The sequence below is a fragment of the Meles meles genome, chromosome 10 (assembly GCF_922984935.1).
Source record: "Meles meles chromosome 10, mMelMel3.1 paternal haplotype, whole genome shotgun sequence".
NCBI lineage: Eukaryota > Metazoa > Chordata > Mammalia > Carnivora > Mustelidae > Meles > Meles meles.
Genome location: NC_060075.1, coordinates 107,993,194 through 108,015,102, shown reverse-complemented (window position 1 = coordinate 108,015,102; position 21,909 = coordinate 107,993,194). Strand labels below are relative to the sequence as shown.

Genomic DNA, 21,909 nt, shown 5'->3' with positions numbered 1-21,909 from the left:
GGTATGGTACATTTATGTTTAACCTTTTAAGGAGGTGCTAAACTGTTTTCCAAAGTGGCTACATGTTATTTTGCATTTCTATCAGCCGTGTTTGAAAGTTCCCATTTCTCTGCATCCATTCTGGTGGGTATAAATTGGTATCTTGTTGTGATTTAATTGCATTTCCCTAATGACTAATGGTGTTGAGCATCTTTTCATGTGCTTATTAGCCATTTACAAATTTTCTTTGGTGCAATGTCTACTCAGATCTTTTTCCTGTTTTTTTTTTTTAATTGGGTTATCTATCTTGTTATTGAATCGTGAGTTCTTTGTGTGTTCCACATACAGCCCTTCATCAGATATGTGATTTGCAAAGATTTTCTCCCAGAGAATGCTGTTTTGTTTTTGTAATGATGTTAACCATGAGCCTTGCTTAATTTTTCTCATTTGCCATGGGGCTTTTTTAGACAATTGGAATAAAAGCTAAATCTTTTCTTAATTCTTCCACGTGTCTAGCTACTACAGAAGCAGAGTAAATAGTTAAAGACAGTGATAGTTACCTTCATCTTCATTCTGCAGCTAAGCAGTGAGAAACTTCCCTTCTGAACCATAAGAAGCAAATAAAGATACTGCAGATACTAGGGCTCTTTCAGTTGTAACAGCCAGAAGTCCAGTTTAAACTGAGGAGTTTTTTTAAGATTTTATTTATTTGACAGAGAGAGAGCACAAGCAGGGGGAATGGGAGAGGAAGAAGCACGCTGAGCAGGGAGCCCAACATGGGGCTCCATCCCAGGACCCTGGATCATGACCTGAGCTGAAGGCAGTCAGTCTCTCAGCAAAGTGAGCCACGCCCCCATCCCTTGACTGTCTTGGGCAAAACAGAATGTTGGTGTTTTTCTCTCCCTCTTCAGCTCACATCTTTCTTCATTCTGTTGGCCAACTCTTCACATGGTTCCCACTTTCATTTCCAGATTCAGTTCTTCCCAGCTCAGCAGAAAGAGCCAGTCTTTCTCTGTAGCCCGGGAAAAGGAGCGCTCTGGCCAGTCTGGGGCTCTTGTCCACTTTTGAGGGAGGCAGAGCATCCAGATTTGCTGGCCTGTTGTAATGCAGTGAGTAAGGAGAGGGTGGTCCCACCAGAAGAAGGAATGCTCAGCAGACAAGCCACGTGTCTGCTGCTTTAGGGGTGTCGGGTCATTTATTGCCCACTTACGAAATTAAACCGAAAGTAATACATAGAAAGTTGACATCTGGAGTTTGGGGGGGGGGGGGGATCACGTTTGTTATCTGATTAATTTTAAACCTGAATGAGCCTTTACTAGTAGTACTTTTTCTTAAGTAAACTGATGCAGTATTTGATTTAAACTAAAACATCCCACTCACCTCTTTTCCTCTCCTGTGGAGGTGAGGAGCAACCGACATTAACAATGGTAACAACTTGGTAATTCATTTTTCTCTACTTGTCTTCATTGTTCTTTCATGTAGTTTTCTTTAGCTGAGTGGAGGTTGTATCCAACTGTCTTGGAGTTCCTACATTCCTACAGATTGCTGAAATCAATTTTTTATAATTAGTTTCTTTCCTCTCCTCTTTCATTTACTTAGATTCTCAAGCTCTGTCAGTGTCCATATGTTGTATGATTCATCTTCAAAGTGTTTTTTTTTTTTAAAGTAAAGATAGTTCCCAATTCCTTTTCGTGACATTGGGTTTATGATGTGTATGGTGATAGTGACGGTACTGTTGATGTAATTGTGAGTGTCTGGCTCTGAAAAGGAAATAATTTCTATCACTTAAAATGTTTCTTATCTAAAGCTTTTAATAGATAGACAAAATTGCTGTATAAATACTGTCCCTGAAGTCGAACAAATAACTCTGGATACTGTGTGGCTCTTACGTTGCTTCCATACTTTTCTAGTACTCTTTAGGATTTGTTTTCAGTATGAAAGTGAAATGCAGAAATGAGAACTTACGGTTTGGGGTTGTCTGTATAAAATGTGTTATGTCTCATTGAGTTAGAAGAATGGGCCTTGTAAGATTTTCTAGTGTGTTCTTCCACAGTTAACAAAAATCCCTTCAAAACTACCCAGCCACTAGCCTTTCCTTAAGCTCTTGCAGTGATCTTGTGGAAATCTGGGTCATTTTTGGATGTTTGCATTTAAAATTCATTCTTGTTTTGTACTGAAGTGTGTTATCCTGTGACTTGTCTTTGTGCCTGGTTTGCTCTCTGAAGAAGCACTTAGTACACAAACATTTTTGAGCCCTTGTTAAACAGTACATTTGTTGACAGAATTGAGAACAGGCATTTTGCAGATATCTTTCTTCAAATAATTGAAGAGGGCAGTGATACAACTCCTTTGCCAGCTTCCCAAGTGTCTGCCTATTCAGGCCAGACATCCCTCATTTCTTTAGTTAGTTCCTAACTCCTGATCACAGGCTTCTGATAATAATGCAGTAACATTCATTTATTTTGAGGTCAAATTTTACAACTTAAAATATTAAACACTCTCAAAGAGGAAGGAGGAAACTAGAATTTGTAGATTTCCTTCCATGGCCAGGCCCTGATCCTGAACAATATCAGATTCATTATTTCCATTTAATTGTCCGGATTCAGCCAGATGGGGCAGAAGATAAGGAAATGTTAAAGGCTATAAGAATCAGGAATTCAAGTATAAAAACATAGAAAAAACAACATACCTTTGAACATCCACAGTAGAAAAGCAAGGTCCTAGCACTACAGGCTGTTAAGCATCTGATGCTCAAGAGAATAATTACGCCATCTTTCAAAAGTCTTACTTTATATCTAATTGCAGTAAGCCTGGTAGTGTGCAGCCAAACAATTTTTAGGGGTGAAGGGATGCTGCTGAAGGCAAGCACATAGGCAGTAGTGATCAGTGAGGGACAGCTATGAAGGGAAGGCAGGAGGCAGAAAGCTATAACACGACATTAGGAGAATTCAGAGTTCCACAATCTAGGGCTCTGAATCCAGGGAAACGTGCCCAGATTCAGAAGAGCCTCTGAGAACAGAAGAATAGTGGCTCGTTACGATTCTGAGTTATCAAGGAATCTTTAAAACACTGTTCAGTTAAGTTGAGGAATTTGTGAGACATACGATTAGGAACTCAAAATCTTTGTTGAATGCACCTCAAAAATTAGATACTATCCTTCTTGGATACTGCTGGTGGCTAAATTGCTTGTTTCTCATCGATTATCAGATCTTTGCTAAATTCCCATGATGATGTTTTTTTTTTTTTTTAAGATTTTATTTATTTATTTGACAGAGATCACAAGGAGGCAGAGAAGCAGGCGGGGGGGGGGGGGAGCAGGCGCCCTGCTGAGCAGAGAGCCTGATGTGGGGCTCGATCCCAGGACCTGAGCCGAAGGCAGAGGCCTTAACCCACTGAGCCATCCAGGCGCCCCCCGATGATTTTTTTGATGTATGTTAAGCACTAAATAAAATAAGCTGTTTAATTTTTGATTGATTGTGGGAGGTGTCCTGTACAGTTAGAATTTGTCTTTTCCTATAACGTTGGCTGAATTACCAAGGTTCTCCCGTCTTTGATGTGTTAACAGTTTGTTACAACTTGTCTTCCCTTTGTGTGCCCGCACATTCTGGTCCACTTTCCCTGCCATCAGTTGATAAATATTTAGAGAATGCTGTTAAGCAAAACAATTTAACTTTTTATATAAAAATATTGTGAGTACTTTTAAAATTACCTAATTAGCAGTTGCTTTCTTTTGGATTGGGAAGTAAAAGTTTAAGATTGTATTATTCCAGAAATACTTTAGGTTTTACCCTCCCTCTCCTTTTCTTCCAAACCCCAGCTGTTCGTTTGGTTCCTATTTTGATAGAAGTAGTCATTTGCCCTTTGTTCTTTTTTTTTTTTTTTTTAGAGATTTTATTTATTTATTTGACAGAGAGAAATCACAACAAGGCAGAGAGGCAGGCAGAGAGAGAGAGAGAGGGAAGCAGGCTCCCCGCTGAGCAGAGAGCCTGATGCGGGACTCGATCCCAGGACCCTGAGATCATGACCTGAGCCAAAGGCAGCGGCTTAACCCACTGAGCCACCCAGGCGCCCCTGCCCTTTGTTCTTAAAAGTTTCAACTGTCTCTAATATTATTACATCTTTAAGTCTTTGATGTACATATTGACACCTAGTTTTTCAATCAAAAAAGATAAAACTGTATAGTGCCAGAATGTTGATGGGGTCTTGTTTTTTGGTTGTTCAAAACGTAGCAGTAATCTTGTCAGAACATTGCTATCATTGACGATTATAAAGTAGTAATCTTATCTGTGCTTTCAGTGAAGTTTTAGTAACTCCACATTAAGAACAATTTGTTATGTAATATAGAATTATAGAATGTATATAATTACCTGACAGACTTGTGAAAAATGTGGGAAACCCAACCTCTGCTTATAAATTACTTTGTGCTGTTTATGTTGATAGACGAAGAAGTATGATACATTCAGACTTTTCAGTGATTTTCCTTAAAAGTGTGAAGTGCTCTTTGGCTTAAAATACCGAGGCTGTGATTATAACATCATTTGGGTTCAGAACTCAGGACTCATTTTTTCAACTTACTGTCAGTGTAAAATATTTTCACTGACATTAAAGTATTTGGGCCAAGGGTAAATAGCAGCAGGTTTCCTTTTTGTAGTTTATTTTTGCTAGGTTAGTCAGTAAACCGCTGTTTTAGGGCAATAGGGTTTAGAAGGAAGCATTCTGTTTATTGTTTCTGTTTTCTTGGGGAGAGAGCTCAAGAGTGCATGCCCTCCTGGGAGTGGGTGGGGGGTTGATGGGGCAGAAGGAGAGAGAGTTTTTTTTTAATTTTTAATTTTTTTATTACCATATAATGTATTATTAGCCCCAGGGGTACAGGTCTGTGAACTGCCAGGTTTACGTACTTCGGAGCACATACCTTCCCCAATGTCCATAACCCACCACCCTTTACCTACCCCTCTACCCCCAGCAACCCTCAGTGTGTTTTGTGAGATTAAGAGTCTCTTACGGTTTGTCTCCCTCCTGATCCCATCTTGTTTCATTTATGGAGAGAGAGAATCTTAAGCAGGCTCCATGCCCGGCCAGAGCCCTACATGGGGCTGGATCTCAGGAACCTGAGATCGTGACCTGAACTGAAATCGAGTCGGACACTTAACCAATTAAGCCACGCAGGTATCCCAGGAAGGATTCCCTTTTAAGGCAGTCATATGAAAGTAATTTTGAGTTGAAAGTTGTTAATAATGTGTGTTTTCTTCATTCCAAAACTTGGACATGTTGCCAATAATGTTTCATAAATGGAAACAAGAAAAGGAAGATTGATAGTAGTTGAGGGTTTTTTTTTCCCTTTAGAAATTTTCTTTTGTTTTGTTTATTCTTTAATATTTGAAGCTGATATGGCATTTATTTGTCAGTAGTATGAAATGTTTTTAAGAGAAGTATAGAACACTTTGGGGGAGACAATATGTGCAGTGACATGAGCGTAGGTTTTGTGTAATACAATGTTTGTTGAATTAATAAGCACCTATTGGGGGCACCTGGGTGGCTCAGTGGGTTAAAGCCTCTGCCTTCGGCTCAGGTCATGATCCCAGGGTCCTGGGATCAAGCCCTGCATCAGGCTCTGCTTAGCAGGGAGCCTGCATCCCTCTCTGTCTCTCAGCCTGCCTCTCTGCCTACTTGTGATCTCTCTGTCGAATAAATAAATAAATAAATCTTTAAAAAAAAAAAAAACACCTGTTGTGTGCCAGGTACTGTGCTGGACGCATAAAAGGACAAGCACTCAACCTAGGCTTAAGGAACAAGGAGCGTTTTCTGGAAATGACCACCAGGAGGATGAGTAGGAATTTGGTAAAAAAAATCAGGGTCTGGGGGCGCCTGGGTGGCTCAGTGGGTTGGGCCGCTGCCTTCGGCTCAGGTCATGATCTCAGGGTCCTGGGATCGAGTCCCGCATCGGGCTCTCTGCTCAGCGGAGAGCCTGCTTCCCTTCCTCTCTCTCTGCCTGCCTCTCTTGTGATTTCTCTCTGTCAAATAAATAAAATAAAATAATTAAAAAAAAAGAAATCAGGGTCTGGCTGAATTGGACATTGAGGGTTCAGGACTAGGGAATCAGATTCATGCCATGAATTTAGAGTGAGTGTGGTGTATTCTTTAAAGATTTTATTATTTTATTTGACAGACAGAGATCACAAGTAGGCAGAGAAGCAGGCAGAGAGAGAGAGAGGAGGAAGCAGGATCCCCGAGGAGCGAGAGCCCGACGTGGGGCTCGATCCCAGGACCCTGGGATCATGACCTGAGCCGAAGGCAAAGGCTTTAACCCACTGAGCCACTCAGGCGCCCCAGTGTGGTGTATTCTTGAGGGTAAAGTAAAGAACTGTTTTTAAAATTTTCAATATATATCAGGGTGAGAAGTTTGTAAAATACAATACACTAAAAATTAATTACCAGGAAAATGAAATTTTAAAAACAGAAAAGCCCATTTCAAAAGTTAGATTGACGGGCGCCTGGGTGGCTCAGTGGGTTAAGCCGCTGCCTTCGGCTCAGGTCATGATCTCAGGGTCCTGGGATCGAGTCCCGCATCGGGCTCTCTGCTCGGCAGGGAGCCTGCTTCCCTCTCTCTCTCTCTCTGCCTACTTGTGATCTCTCTCTCTCTCGCTGTCAAATAAATAAATAAAATCTTAAAAAAAAAAAAAGTTAGATTGACTAGACATAAAATTACTAAGTTTAAGTTTTCTAAATTAAGTTTTCTAAGTCTCTGAATATATGCTCTCAATTTAGTTCTTTCCTGGTCGTTAACTAGTTAGGCTTTCGATACCTCTGCTACAAGGGAGTGATCTCTTTTTGATCATATGCCCCATCACTACAGAATTCTAGAAACTCCCATGTGTATAATTATTTTTAAATCACTCACATATACTGCTGTGCAATTATACATTATAAATCAAAGAATATAAATTGTAAAATAATGGGAGGTTATATAAGCTATTTTAAATTTAAAAATTTTAGTAGTATAAAATTTTTCTGTTGGCACTAAAACATTATTTAGTGAAAACACTGTAGTCAGATGTGCTTTATTATAACTTTTACAAGTCTTGGTTCATTCATACAACAGATAAATAATATATTAAATCATCTTGTGGTATACAGTTTCTCCAGATAGAAAGTTGTCAGTTTTACCTCCATAAAGCTGAGAAAAAAAAAAGTAAAAAGCAAGTATTATTCAGGCCCCCTTATAGATGCTGGGGGATACAGTAGACCATAATATATACTAAAAAAAAACTGTCTCTGCTTACCATGGTCTTCATTCTAGTGAAAGTTAACATTTCGTGAAATGGTGATTCAAAGGCTTGGTTTTGGGTGCAGTCTGTTTTATATTTGTTTTAATGCTTGTCACATTTGAAACATATGCCTTATGAAGATATAGATCAGACATTGTTGATTGTGTTGGCTTAGTGATAATCCTCAATTCTTAATTTTATCTAATAAGGACAGATTTTTAATGAAATTTGTCATGCTGATTTCTGTTTTCTCTGATGTCAGTCAGTTCTTGCAAATTCATCAAAATGTGTTTCCTTTTTTGTGTGTATTTTTAATAAATGTTTTCAAAATCCAGTGTATCTATAGATTTACACAGGTTAGAAATTAATTTTCGAGTTGGTGTTCAGGTGAGATTATCTTTTAAAATGTAAATACATTTACATTACATACATACATTACATTACATACAGTAAAAATTTGCCAACTCTCGGTGTATCCATTCACTAATATCACAGGTCTTTATTACTGTAGTTTTATAAAAAGTCTTTTTAGTCACTGGAGTGGGAGTCAGAAAAGGTTTTCTCAAAGGGCCAAAATATCCAATGTACACTTTGTAGGCCATACGGTCTCTGTTAAAACCACTCACCTCAGCTGCTGTAATGAAAAGCAGCCATGGTCAGCACATAAACAGATGGGAGTGGCATTATCCCAGTAAAACTTTGTTTACAAAGAGAAGCATTTTGCCATAAGCCTAAAACCGCCCTAAAAATAGCCCATTAAAAAGAAGTGCAGACAGAAGAAACAGCATCATCGCTTTTGTGGTATTCCTGTGGAACATGCAGAACCTGAATCTAATCATCAGACAAAACTCAATTAAGAGACAGTCTATAAAATAATTGGTTAGTAATCTTCAAAATTGTTGAGTTCATGAAAGTCAAAGTATGAAGAATTGTTCCAGACCGAAGGAGGCCAAAGAGATAGAAAAACTAAACATAACGTAAGATTCTAAGCCAGTGCAGAACCTTGGATAGGTTCTGAGGATTCTGTGATAGGACTTTGTTGACGTTCATATCCCAGGGGTGATGACTGTGTGTTGGTTTGTTGGGGATTGTCCTTGTTTGTTGGAAATAAACTCAGAAGTGTTCGGGTGAGATGAAGCATCATATCAGCAACATACTCTTCTTCTTCTTTTTTTTTTTCCTTGAGAGAGAGCAGGGGAGGGGCAGAGGGAGAAGGAGAGAGAGAGTCTTGAGCAGGTTCAGTGCCCAGCACAGAGCCAAATGTACAGCGCAGTCTCACAACCCTGAGATCATGCATAACCTAAGCTGAAATCAGGAGTTGGACCCTTACTCAACTGAGCCACCAGGCATCCTAGCAACTTACTCGTAAATGGCTCAGAGACAAACTTTCTGTATTGTACTTGTAACTTTTCTGTAAATTTGAGATTGTTCCAACATTTAATAAATACATATCATTAAAAGTAAGTAAAATAAATTTATTATAGAAAAAAACCTAAGCAGCCTAATTTGCCAACCACTGGGTACTTTGATGACTGTTCTTCAATTGGTCTTGGATATTGTTGGTATAACTGTTTCTATACAAAAAAAATTTTTTTTGAGATTTTATTTCTTTATTTGAGAGAGAGAAAGCATGAGTGGGGGGGCGGGGAGTAGAATCATTGCTGAGCATAGAGCCTGACTCAGAACTCAATCTCAGGACTCAGATCCCAGGACCACAGTACCATGATCTAAGCTGAAGGCAGATTATTCCACCAAATTAACTACCCCAATGCCCCATGTTTGCATACAAATTTTAAAATCAACTACCAGGTTCCACCAAAAAGCCTGCTGGGATTTTGATTGGGATTGCATTAAATCTATAAATAAATTTGAGGAAAATCGACATTTTTTTACAGTAATGAGTCTTCCAATCCGTAAACATAAACTAAAGCATTACTTAGGTCTTCTTTAAATTTTCTCATCACTGTTTTGTAATTGTCTATTTGAAGTTCTCTGTGGTCGCCATCCTCCAAATTGCCCCCAAAGATTGTTGCCTCTTCGTTACCTTTCACATTGACTGAATGACATTGTGTGACTTCGAAGTCATTAAAGACATTTTGGCTCCTGCCTTGCTGTTTTGGATCACTCATCTGGAGAAAGCAACTGTCATGTTAAGAGAACATTTAACAGCCCAGTGGAGAGGCCCACATGGTGAAGAGCTCAGAGGCTTTCTGCCGCAACAGTGATGTGAGTGAGCCATCCTGGAGGCAGATTCTCCAGTGTTTAAGCCTCTAGATGATTGCAGTTTGACAGCATCTAACTGAAGCCTTATGAGAGTCTTTGAGGAAGAAGCACCTGGCTAGGCTGCTTGAACTGTAGGATTATAAATGTTATTTTAAGTCACTAAGTTTTAGGGTAATTTGTTGTGCACTGAAAGACAACAGTCTTAATACATACTTTTAAGTTTTCATCCTCAAATTCTATGTAATTACTAGTTTTGTTTCCCCTTTTTTTGTGGTAAAATACATATGCCATTTACCATCTTAACCATTTTAAGTGTACAATTTTGCAGTATTAAATACATTCATATCCACGTTGTTCAGCAACCATCACTGCTGTCATACATCCCCATAACTCTTTTCATGTTGTAAAAATGAAACTCTGTACTCAGTAAATAATAACTTCACATTCTCCCTTCCTCTTAGTCCCTGAACCACCACTATTCTTGCTGTCCTTATGATGTTGATTGCTTGAAGTACCTCATATTCGTGGAATCTTACAGTATTTGCTTTTCTGTGTTAGCTTACTTTGCTTTAGCATAATGTCCTCAAGCTTCATCCATGTTGTAGCATATGTCAGAACTTACTTGCTTTTTAAGGCTGAATAATATTTCAGTATGTATGTGTATGTGTGTGTACTCATCTACCCATGGACACTTGGGTTGCTATTGTGAATAATGCTGCTCTGAACATGCGTATACAAATATTTCTGCAAGACTCTGCTTTCAATTCTTTTGGATACAAAGCAAGACATGGAATTGCTGGATCCTGTGTAAGTGTGTTTTTTGGGGGGGGGGGCTGCCATACTGTTTCCTACAGCAGCTGCTCCATTTTACATTCCCCACAGTGCACAGGGGTTCTGATTTCTCCACGTCTTTGCCAGCACTTGTTTCTTGTTGTTTTGTTTTGTTTTGTTCTGTTTTGTTTTTTAGTGATCATCCTAATGCTTGTGAGTTGGTATCTTGTAGTTTTAATTTGCATTTCCCTAACTATTAATGATGTTGAGCAGCCTTTCCTGTGCTTGTGGGCCATTCATTTATCTTCTGTGAAAAAATGTCTATTCAAGGGGCGCCTGGGTGGCTCAGTGGTTTAAGCCGCTGCCTTCGGCTCGGGTCATGATCTCAGGGTCCTGGGATCGAGTCCCATGTCAGGCTCTCTGCTCTGAAGGGAGCCTGCTTCCCTCTCACTCTCTCTGCCTGCCTCTCTGCCTACTTATGATCTCTGTCTGTCAAATAAATAAATAAAATCTTAAAAAAGAAAAAATGTCTATTCAAGTCCTCTACCTATTTTTTTTTTTAAAGATTTTATTTATTTATTTGAAAGACAGAGAGCACAAGCATCCTCTGCCTATTTTTAAACTAGGTTGCTTGGTGCTTTTGATGTGGATATCAGTCCCTTGTCAGATATATGGTTTGTATATATTTTCTCCTGTTCTGTGGTTGCCTTCTTACTCTGTTGATAACATCTTTTGATGCACAAAATCTTGTAATTTTTGTGAAGTCCAGTTTGTCTATACTTTCTTCTGTTACCTATGCCTTTGGTGTCATAGCCAAGAGACCATTGCCAAATCAAATATCATGAAGCCTTTGTCCTTTTTTCTTCCAAGAGTTGTATTGTTTTAGGTCTTACATTTAGGTCCTTTATCCTGTAATTACTTTTTAAATGTCGAAATAAAATGTTAAGTTAGGACCACATTTTCAGCAATTTTGCTAAATTCACTTATTAATATTGATAATTTGATTCTTTTGGAATGTTGCCTCTAAATTCAGTTTTGCTTCTTCCTATCCAGTCTTCTGCCTTTTATTTCTGGTCTTGCTTTATTGCACTGACTAGAATTTCCAAGACTTTACTGACTAGCAGTGATGATAGTAAGCAGTCTTGTCTTATCCTTCATCTCATGGGGAAAACATTTTACTCTTTTACCTGTGAAGTTTTGGTAAATATTATTTATCAGTATTAAGAGGTTTCCTTCTGTTTCTGGTTTGCTAATAAGGCTTTTCTTATGAATGAATGTTGAATTTTGTCAGATGCAATTTTTTGCATCGGTTGAGATAATATGATTTTCTCCTCTTTTGTGAATTACACATCGATTTGGGAATAGAAGTTTATGTTCCTCGAATAAACCCAGTTGGATCATGATGTTAGGTTTTTGGGTTTTTTTGGTTTTGTTTTTGATGTATTGTTGGTTTGGTCTGCTATTATCTTTAATGTCTTTACATCTTTGTTCTTTGAGAGATTGGCCTGTAATTAACTTCTTTTCCTTTTCAGTTTTGCATGTCAAGATTAGGTTGGTATTACAACATGAGTGGGAATACAGTCCCTCTTCTCTTCTGTATTTTAAGGGTCTTATTTTCATAAAATGAACCATATTAATGGCATAATATTTTGTGCACTTCCAGTTTCAGTTTGGTTACACTAGCTGTGAATTATGCAGAGAATAAATCTCAGACGTGGTGCTACCTCTTGTGCTTATCCTAGAACCCTCCTCTTCTTCATCCAGATAGCTCCATCGGATACATGTACACGGTTTTTCCATGTAGCACATTGTTTTTGTGAAAGAAGTCATTTACTTTTAGAGAGCTCTTCTCTGCTACCTCTTGCTTTTTTAGCAATTAAAAAGCAGCTCTTGTGTGTTACGTTGTTCTAGAACCTAGTAAATACGTTAAACATTTGCACTTTAAATCTGCCTGTCCAAGAATCTTGTGCTTGTTAACCTAAAACCTATATGATTTCCAGCAGTGTTTGTTGTTAGTGAAATTCAGTTGAATTTTGCCTTTTGTTTTGTGTGTGTTTCGACATGTTTACCATGGCAGGAAGAAGTCTTAATAGAATATAATGTGGATTTCGCATTAAATAAGAAGCCTTATTGGATGCTTATGAACCTTTATCATTAATTTCAGAGTAATTACAAGTAATAGAAGTTTTGACTCAGTATTGCATTACTTTAAAGATGACCAAAAAACATGGAGATTTTCTTGTTCTAACGCTTAGTTTTCAAATACCTTAGTAGTTCTAGTACTTTCATACTTCCATTCTATAATCTTATCCAAAATGGATGTGTTCTAGGATTTGGAATCCTTAGAATTTAAGAAAGATAATTTTATGCATATACTAAATATTTCATAATTTGGGGCAGTTCCCATTAATCAGATAATATTTATATATCAAAATGTATGACTATTCACACTAAATAAATCAGTAGTACAAACAACCTCTTGTCTGTTCAGTTCAGGTTTTGCCACACATCAGTTTGCACCATACTTACCTGAAAAAAACTTCATCATTCAGACTTTTTTGTATTTTGATACTGTGGCTGACTCTTGGTTAACAATGAGGAACAGAAATGAGGGTTATTGTTGATAGGTTGTTGGAGACAGCTCATCTCAGTGTTCCCCTTCTTTTGTAAACAAACTTCCCACATACACGCAGAGCACGCTACAATTCCCCATCTCCCTTACAATTAACTGTGGCCAGCTGACTCATTTCTGGCCAGTGAGATCAAGCAGAAGTGATTTGTGAAACTCCCTGAAGGGCTCTCAAAGTTGAGAGGGTTGCACACCTTCAACTTATTTATAATGACTGGGAAGCCTCTGCACCTTGGGGACAGCTGCCCGCTAAAAAGCCAGAAGCATGCTGGTTGCTAGATAACTATGGAGCCATGTTGTCAGCCCTGCATTGCCTGTCTCTGTATGCTTACATCATCATGGAAATTAATTTTTCTTCTTAACTGTTATTTGGGGTTTTCTGTCATTAGCAGCCCAACCTAAACCTAACACAGATTTAGATATATAAATCCCTATTACCATTTCCGTCTTTCATTTCAGTTTGGCCAACTTCTCAGATCTGATTTACTTTGTCATTGTTTTCTTCAGTGAAACTGAAGAGCTTATACTGGAAGTGAAAATGAGTTGACATTCTGCCATTGTCTTGTTGCTCACCCATGCTTCTGTGAATCTTTTTAATTCATGGTGTCTTTTCCAGAAGTTTATTAAATTATCTATCCTGTAAAGATGTTTTAGGTAAAACTTAGATAATATTTTTTATGTCTATCTACGTTGGTCGTGTAGACTAAAACACCCCCGATATCCTGACAGTGAACAGCTGGGAGAGCACCACTCTTCACGTCCCTCAGATTGCTCGCTCTTCCCTTAGGTCTGACCCCTCAAACGTCACATGGACCTTCTCCATTTGACACAGACCCAGTGAGGATGCCAGTGGAAGTCAGCATGTTGGCTATTGGTAAAGTTTAATTTCTTTCTCATTTTTTAAGATGACAAACACAGAAAAATAACAAGTTGTAATATTTTCCCATATTCCCGTGGCTGGTTTTCTATTCATCCTGGTGGGCATATTAGCGTACTGTCAGGGTCAATACTCTAGAGAAGGCACTGGAGGGGGTCAGGCTATCAGGCAGGGCTAAGAAGATTCTTAGAACAGCCCAGGCTGATAGGATAGGTTCCTAAAAAGGATACAGGGGATTAAGAAAAGCAGCTCAATTTGAAATACTGAGGAGATAGAACGTGTAGGGCTTGAGTGATTAATGGCACATGAAAAGTTAAGGAGAGGCATGAAGAATAACTGAAGTTTCTGGTACGAGTCCCTGAGCCTGAATGGATCATCATGTGAGTTTCAGTTGTCTGTGAATATCCAAATAAATATGAGTGGTAGCATTGGAAGCATGGACTCTGTTCACATCACCACTCAGCTTTTTAATATGAAAAATTTCATAAACCTGTATTTGAATAAATGGCTCAGCCATTTATTAGCTGTGTAGTCTTGGATATGTTACATAACTATGTTACATGTTACATATTACATGTTACATAACATATGTTGGTCTATTACAGAAATCTAAGCAAAGAAAATTCTTGGGGTGCCTGGGTGGCTCAGTCAGTTAAGCTTCCGACTTTAGCTCGGGTCATGATCTCAAGGTTCCAGGATCTAGCCCCTTGTCAAGCTCCCTGCAGGATCTGTCTGCCCCTCCCCCATTCGTTACTGCCTCTCTGTCTCTCAGATAAATGAAACCTTTAAAAATAATAAATAAACCAAGAAAATTCCTATCTACTTTCCGGCATTATTATTGTATCTAACATAAAGCCTTGGACATTCAAAGCCCTTAAGTAAGTGTCTTACCTCCTGTCACCAACTTACCTCCTGTCACCAACTTACCGCCTGTCACCAACTTACCTCCTGTCACCAACTTACCTCCTGTCACCAACTTACCTCCTGTCACCAACTTACCGCCTACTCTGGCACTTCCCTGTAGAGCGTGACATTTTTTCCAGGAAGTTCGACTTAGACTTCCCTATGAGCACACCTTCATAGAGACTGCGGTCAGATGCCCGTGGGCTTGAAGAGGATCTGTAACTGCTTAAGTCTCTGAAGTCATATGCACAATTTTGGATGTTTGTCAATTTCTAAAGGATCCAGGGTTCCTAGTGCAGTTTTCGTTTTACAGATCTGAAAACCATGGTCATTAAAGAAAAGCTAAAGACTTTAGAGGCTGGCGGGTGGCAGAACCTAGACCACTGACTGACACTCTCGTCTTTTTTTATACTCTATGTTACCAGGGGCTTTGATTATATTTAAGAAACACTATGAAAGTAGGAAATGAGGAAAAAAGTTAACATACCCATCTGTTTTACCAGTAAGTTTTCCATCAACTAGAAAATATGTTTTGTCATTTTTCACAGTTAACTCATTCATTCAGCAAATACTACATAAGGATCCACTGTGTGTTATGCACTATATAAAGTAATGGCGATGTAACAAACAGTAAACAAAGAAAAATTCCCTGCCCGCATAAATCTCACATTCTGCTGAGGGGAGTCCTAAATGATGTGAGGGAGTGAGCCATGTGTTTATCTTCTAGTAGAAGGAATGGCAAGATAACTTAGGACCTTACATTTCATTGTAAGACTGTATTATTCAGAGTAACATGGAAATTCTTCACAGGAGTAGATCTATTTTGAGGGTAGAGCTTACAGATTTGCCAGCACATCATCAGATGTGGGCTGTGAAAAAGGAGGCAAAAATGACTCAAGGGTTTTGGCCTGAGCAACTCAAAGAATGGGGTTGCCGTTTACTAAGAAAAGAGGAAAACTCAGAGAGAGGGAGGTTGAGGTAGGTGATACTAAGAGGTTAGTTTTGGGCAGTTTGGAGTTTGGAACCCAACCAGCTGAAGATGTCGAGTAGGCAGCCGAGTAGAAGTCTGGCCTTCAGGGGAGAGATGAAATCTGGAGGTATAAATTTGGGTGCTATCTCATATAGAAATATACTGAGTGAGGTTATGAAGGAATGAGTATAGACAGAAAACAGAGGTTCAAGTTGAACCCTGAGATCCACCACACTTAGAACAAAGGGGATCAAAAGGGAGCAGCCATAGAAATTAGAGGAAAACCAAGTGATTATGATATCCAGGAAATAAAACAAGGTATATTTTTTTTAAGATTTTATTTATTTATTTGACAGAGAGAGAGACGGTGAGAGAGGGAACACAAGCAGAGTGGGAGGAAGGCAGGCTTCCCGCCAAGCAGGGAGCCCAATGTGGGGCTCAATCCCAGGATCCTGGGATCAGGACCTGAGCGGAAGGCAGACACGTCACGAACAAGGCGTTGATCATCTGAGTCAGCTGATACTGCTAAGTGAAGTGTAATGAAGGCTGATAATTGACGATCATTGATGATCTTAACAGAAGCCTAAGAGTAGGCTTGGGGAGGAACATAAAGACAGTGAAATGGAGAAATGGAAGCTGGGTTGAGAGAGTTTATTTTGGGTTTTTGTTTTGTTTTGAATTTTGTTTTTTAAGAGAGAAATAACGTGTATATTCAGTAGAGTGGGACAAATAGATGCATTGGTTTTCTGGGCTTTCTGGAGCAATATTTGGAGTCGGCTAGAGGGAATGGGATCTACTGCATGAGTCGGAAGCATTGATCTTACCAGTTTTCATTTATAGTAGGTTGGCAAGCCACAGTTCTGGAGCTAAAATCAGCCTACCAACTGTTACTGAAATAAAGTTTTATTGGGATGCATCCGCACCCATTTATTTAGCTGTTTGTTGCTGCTTTCAAGTTGTAGGGATGGTTCCTACAGAGAAGCCCAAGATATTTACTGTCTGGCTCCTTGCAGAACAGGTTTGCCGACCCTAGATTTACAGTAACTGAAAGAGGAGATGAAATACGAGTGGGAGAGGAGAACTAGAAGGCAATTCTAAGGAACTGAACATTTTGAAAAGGGGTACTCAAATGTCATTTCTGGTTTGGGTCAGATCAGAAGGAAATCAGAACCTTGGATTTAGAGCAAAATGAGTTACAGTCCTAGGGGCTTTTTCAAACTAAGGTGGGTTCTTAGAAGGACCAAAGTCTCCAAAGGTATAAGCTAACCATATAGTCAACTATTGCTGTGACCCCAATCTTGGAGGCTTCAAACAACCAACATTTATTATCTTACAGTTTCTGGGGTGAGGCATCAGAAGCAGCTTAGTGGTATGATTCTGGCTCAGTCTCTCACGAAGCTGCAATCAAGGTGTCAGCCAGAACTCCCGTCATCTGAGACTTGGCTAAGTCTCCAGGTCTGGCTTTCTGCCTTGCTCACATGGTGCTAGCAGGAGGCTTCAGTGTCTTGCCACAGGGGCTTCTCCATGGGACGACTCACAACATGGTTTTCCCCAAAGAGAGTGGTGAGAGAGAGTGTCCAGGACAGAAGCCTCAGTCTTTTATAACCTGGTCCCGGAAGTGACATGCCTTCACTTCTGCTGTTGTAATGGTCATACACATCAGTCCCGGTACGTTCCAGGAGGATACTGCAGACAGGTGTGAATCCCGGGAGGTGGGGGGTGTCCGAGCCATCTTGGAGGCTGACTACACAGGCTGACTACACAGACTCACTTGAACGGCTGCGGAACTACATTGTACACCATCAGCTTTGCCAGGTGGTGACCCGTGTTTTCCTAACTGCCCAGAGCAGCTATTATTGACAGTTTGATTGTATTAAAGCCCAGTATTTTTTTTTTTTTCCTAAGCTTTTTTCTTTTACAGAAGCAACATTCATGATAGAACACTGGAATTCAGAGAAGTAAAAGGCTCTGTAAATTAAACATTTTTATTGTGCCTCTGTTTTGATTGCTCTTCCTGCTCTTACTTATTTTGCTATCTGATGTTTTTCCTGTTTGTACTAATATGTAATCTGTTTTCCTATTTCACATTATTTGTGAGCTGCTTTCACATATTTTGTGAACTTTTTCAGTGTCCTTCAGTACTCAGTGTCATTTTTAATGACTGTTTTATAATCCCATTATATGACTATCCATAATTTAATTCTTCATTTTTTATTATGAATAGTGTTACAGTAAATATCCTTGTTGTTAATTCTCTTTGAACAGCCATGTTATGATAGCCTTTTTTTCAATTATCAGTTCTTACTAATAATTCATATACAAATTCAACAAAAGCAATAACTGTAGGTATTAATTTTGTGACATTTATATTAGTTTTTAAATAGGACCATGGTGAGACTTCTGTGTTGAGGGTCCATAGATGTTCTCAGAAGTGACTGGGATATTCATGTCCTCAGTTAATTTGCAAAAATAGGTCAGTGACTATAAACTTAACCTTACATAAACCTCTTGTGTTGGATATAAGAATATAGCACATATCTAATGTCCCCCAAACTCCTATATCTTATAATGTATATGTAAGGTAAAAAGCAAAAAATTTATTTGTGGAGATTTGCCACTTGCTATGGTGATCTTAGTAAATGACCTCATTATCAGAAGATTGAATTGCTTTGTAGTCAGATGTTATATAATGTTGACATGGTTATATTAATTTTATTAAGAAAATTGCATAAAGTATCTGCTGAGCTGAAAATTATCTCTTACTATTCCATTTAATTTTTTTCTGAGGCTTTTTAAGTACATTAGTCCTGGAAAAGCTAACTTAGCTTGTGAGACCAGTGTTTAATTTGTCCATAATGCATAATACGTTGTAATTCCAAGTAATACAACATCGTATTATCAGATGTGGGAGCAGTCTGACTCTCTGCTGGCTCTCATTCCTCTGCCCATTCCCTTAATCAGCAATGTTTTTTCTTTTTTTTTAGTGAGAAAGAGAGCGTGCATGAGCAGGGCAGGGAAGGAAGGACAGAGAGAGAGGGAGAAGCAGGGATCCCAATGTGGGACTCCATCCCAGGATCCTTGGGTCATGATCTGAGCAGGAGGCAGGTGCTTAACAACTAAGCCACCCAGGCGCCCCTCAATAAGCAGTTCTTAACTAGAGTTCCTATTCTTGTTGGGGGAATGTCTCAAGATTTTACCAATACTGATTACCTGTTCCTCAGTCATTTTCTAGAGTTTGATTTCTTTTTCAAAGTATTTGTATGGGGGCGCCTGGGTGGCTCAGTGGTTTAAGCCGCTGCCTTCGGCTCAGGTCATGATCTCAGGGTCCTGGGATCGAGTCCCACGTCGGGCTCTCTGCACTGAAGGGAGCCTGCTTCCCTCTCACTCTCTCTGCCTGCCTCTCTGCCTACTTGTGATCTCTCTCTGTCAAAATTAATAAATAAAATCTTAAAAAAAAAAAAAATTAAAAAAAAAAGTATTTGTATGTATTAGTATTTGCTAGATACTGTGCTCGATGCAGGGATTTCAGAACTGAAAAAAAAAAAAAAAAAAAAGCTCTTTGCTGTTGAAAAGCCCCCAGTAATTAGTGTGGTGTGAAGCACTGATAGCAGTTATGTCCACAGTGCTTTGAAACCACCCAGGAAGTAGCCACTCAGGCCCCAGAGAGCAGTCGGAGGGCTGGACATGCTTCACAAAAGAGGTTTTGTTTAAATAGCTTTCTTTACCCTTATGTACACATTTCACATCACCCTGTTCAGCCATTGTTTTCATTGAAAATGTTTTGATCAGGTTGTATGGATCAAGAACTTTTTTCATCATTGATTTAATATGGTATCAATATGCATTAAATTAGTCATCTTAGAAATAGCTAAAAAGTATATTTACAGAGTAAGAAGCAATTTAAATTTAATTATTTGAGTCCCTACTACCCTCTTTCCTACTGTTTGAATCCTTTGTTGGGAGCTTATATATAGTTCATTCATTTTTTACCATAATAAGTAATCAGAAAGAATCTGTGAGTGAGCCAAAATTTGCCTTTTTCTTTTCCTCAGTATTTTTATTTTTTATTATTTTTTAAGATTTTTTAAAAAAAATCTATTAGAGAGAGAAAGCACAGGCAAGGGGAAGGACAGAGAGAGGGGGAGAAGCAGACTCCCTGCTGAGCAGGGAGCCCAATGCGGGGCCCCGAGATTATGACCTGAGCTAAAGGCAGCCTCCTAATCAACTGAGCCCCTTTTTCTCAGTATTTTTAGTTTTAAATTCTAAACATTTTTTCCCAGTTTGTAGTTTATCCCTTCATTTAATTTTTTTTAAAGATACTATCTTAAAGTAATCTTTAAACTCAGCATGAGGCTCGAACTTAAAACCGTGAGATCAAGAGTCACATGCTCTACCAACCGAGCTAGCCAGACGCCCCTCATTTTCTTTTTGAAAGGGAAAAAAAAATTTTTTTTAAATTATGAACTCAATCCATTTGATATTATCTCAAAAGATGCAGTGCTTTTCAGTACATTCATCAATAGTAGAAGTTAGAAATTAGCTTTAAAAAACCTCAGCAAATGGCAGACAAATCTTGGAAGTCACAGTCACATAGAGAATGCATCCCAGAAGAGAGGAGGGGCAGATCAGATACCACCTGCTTTTATGAGGTTCATCGAACACCAGACCGACTCAATGGTGGACAGAAAAGTCAACTCTCAAAAAGGAGTATATTACTACATAAGGCTTTTACTACATGCTTTCTTAAGAGCATGTCACCGTGTCGTTGGGTGGGGGGAGCACAGAGTAGGGGACAACGACATGTTTTTTAAACTAGATCTAGGAAGTGGAATCAGTTAATCAGTTTGTTCTCTACACCTTATTGGCCGTCCACTGGTTAATGGCTTTTTTTAAAAGACTAAATAAAAACAAACCAAGCACACACCCTGAAAATGGAAAAGAAACAGATACCACTAAGACATCCCTGATTACTCTCCCAGGTGGAACCAGGGAACAGCTTCCACAGTCCAGATTAGTCTGTTACAGAGTCAGCTCAAGTATGGCTGGCTCTTAAACAACAATGAAAGCATTACTTTTTTTTGGAAACTACAGATCAAAGACCAGTACTGACCACTTTTCTGACAACATAGAACTCCTCAGAATTAACTCGTATCAGGGGAGGTGGGGGGGTCATACCCGTGGGCCGTGTCTCACACGAGTGCATGTGGGAAGGTGCAGGGCATTTGTCATTATTGGAAAGACAAATTTTTACTTTTCGTCTTTGGCTTGAGTAAAACGTTGCATTTAGTACGGTGCTGACGCCAGCTGTGCAGAAAGGGCTCTGGAGAGACGTTCACAGCAGCAGCGCACATCGGCAGCTCCTCTTTTGGCCTTTCTGTGCGAGTCCAAAGCCCTCCACGTCCTTGACAGCGTTCAAGCCGTCTCTGGTTAGGCTTCTTCTGTTTGTTCTTAAAGCTTCTCAGTAGGAGAGGGGTCATCTCCAAGATCAGTTTGGGTCCCAGCAAGCAAGAAAGGAGTCTCTTTGCACAGTGGTGAATTATCGCAGGCACTTGCTTCTCCCAGTTTGAATGAGGACAGAAAACAGTGAAACACACGAAGTCCAAGAGTACGTGGCTCTCCACCGATCATAACCATGACTGCATGGTTGTCAAAAACAGTTGGTCCATATTCAGATGGAAATGTAGGGAATCAGGAGACACCTTTTACCGGCGGCCCCATCGCCCACAACAGTGCGCTTGTTTACATCTGCAGTGCTGAGACAGTTCTGTATCTGTTTTGAGTATTTCAGATTTCGTGTTGACCTCAGCTTCTCCACTGGGGCCTTTCTGTCTTTCATTTTCTTCTACCTGCATCATTTTTTTAAGTAAGCTCCACACCCAGTATGTGGCTTGAATTCGTGACCCTAACATCAAGAGTCTCATGCTGTACCAACTGAGCCAGCCAGGCACCCCTCTTTTCATTTTCTTAACTGTCTTTTATTTTTTAAAGGCAGAAAATATGGTTTTTTATTTTTTGAGTATAGCTGACACACAACCTTACGTTAGTATCAGGTGTGTAGCATAGTGATTCAACAAGTCTGTGTTACGCTGTGCTCACCACCAATGGAGCTACCACTTGGAATGAATGAATGAATAAATCACAGGAATAAAAGGCAACACCATAGGAATGTAGCAGATGACGGCGTAATCATTTACTTAACTGTCTTTTAAAGAGTAGCAGTTTCTCATTTTGATGTCCCATTTATCATTTTGTTCTTTTGTGGATTCTGCTCTTGATGCTGTATCTAAGAAAT

At 39.3% G+C, this 21,909-nt stretch overlaps 1 protein-coding gene and 1 pseudogene across 2 annotated transcripts in view; both read left to right on the top strand.

Moving 5' to 3' along the window:
* The window catches only part of RALA (RAS like proto-oncogene A), a 75,579-nt gene that overhangs the window by 11,421 nt on the left and 42,249 nt on the right, over window positions 1-21,909 (top strand). Inside the window, exon 2 of one of the 2 annotated variants that reach the window (XM_046021077.1) lies at window positions 13,655-13,741. The exons of the other annotated variant lie outside the window; for it this stretch is intronic. The gene's annotated coding sequence lies outside the window, so the exon portion shown is untranslated. The remainder of the gene's footprint in view (window positions 1-13,654; window positions 13,742-21,909) is intronic. 2 annotated transcript variants of the gene reach the window in all.
* LOC123951572 overlaps window positions 1-21,909 on the top strand; it is a 36,455-nt pseudogene that overhangs the window by 5,898 nt on the left and 8,648 nt on the right.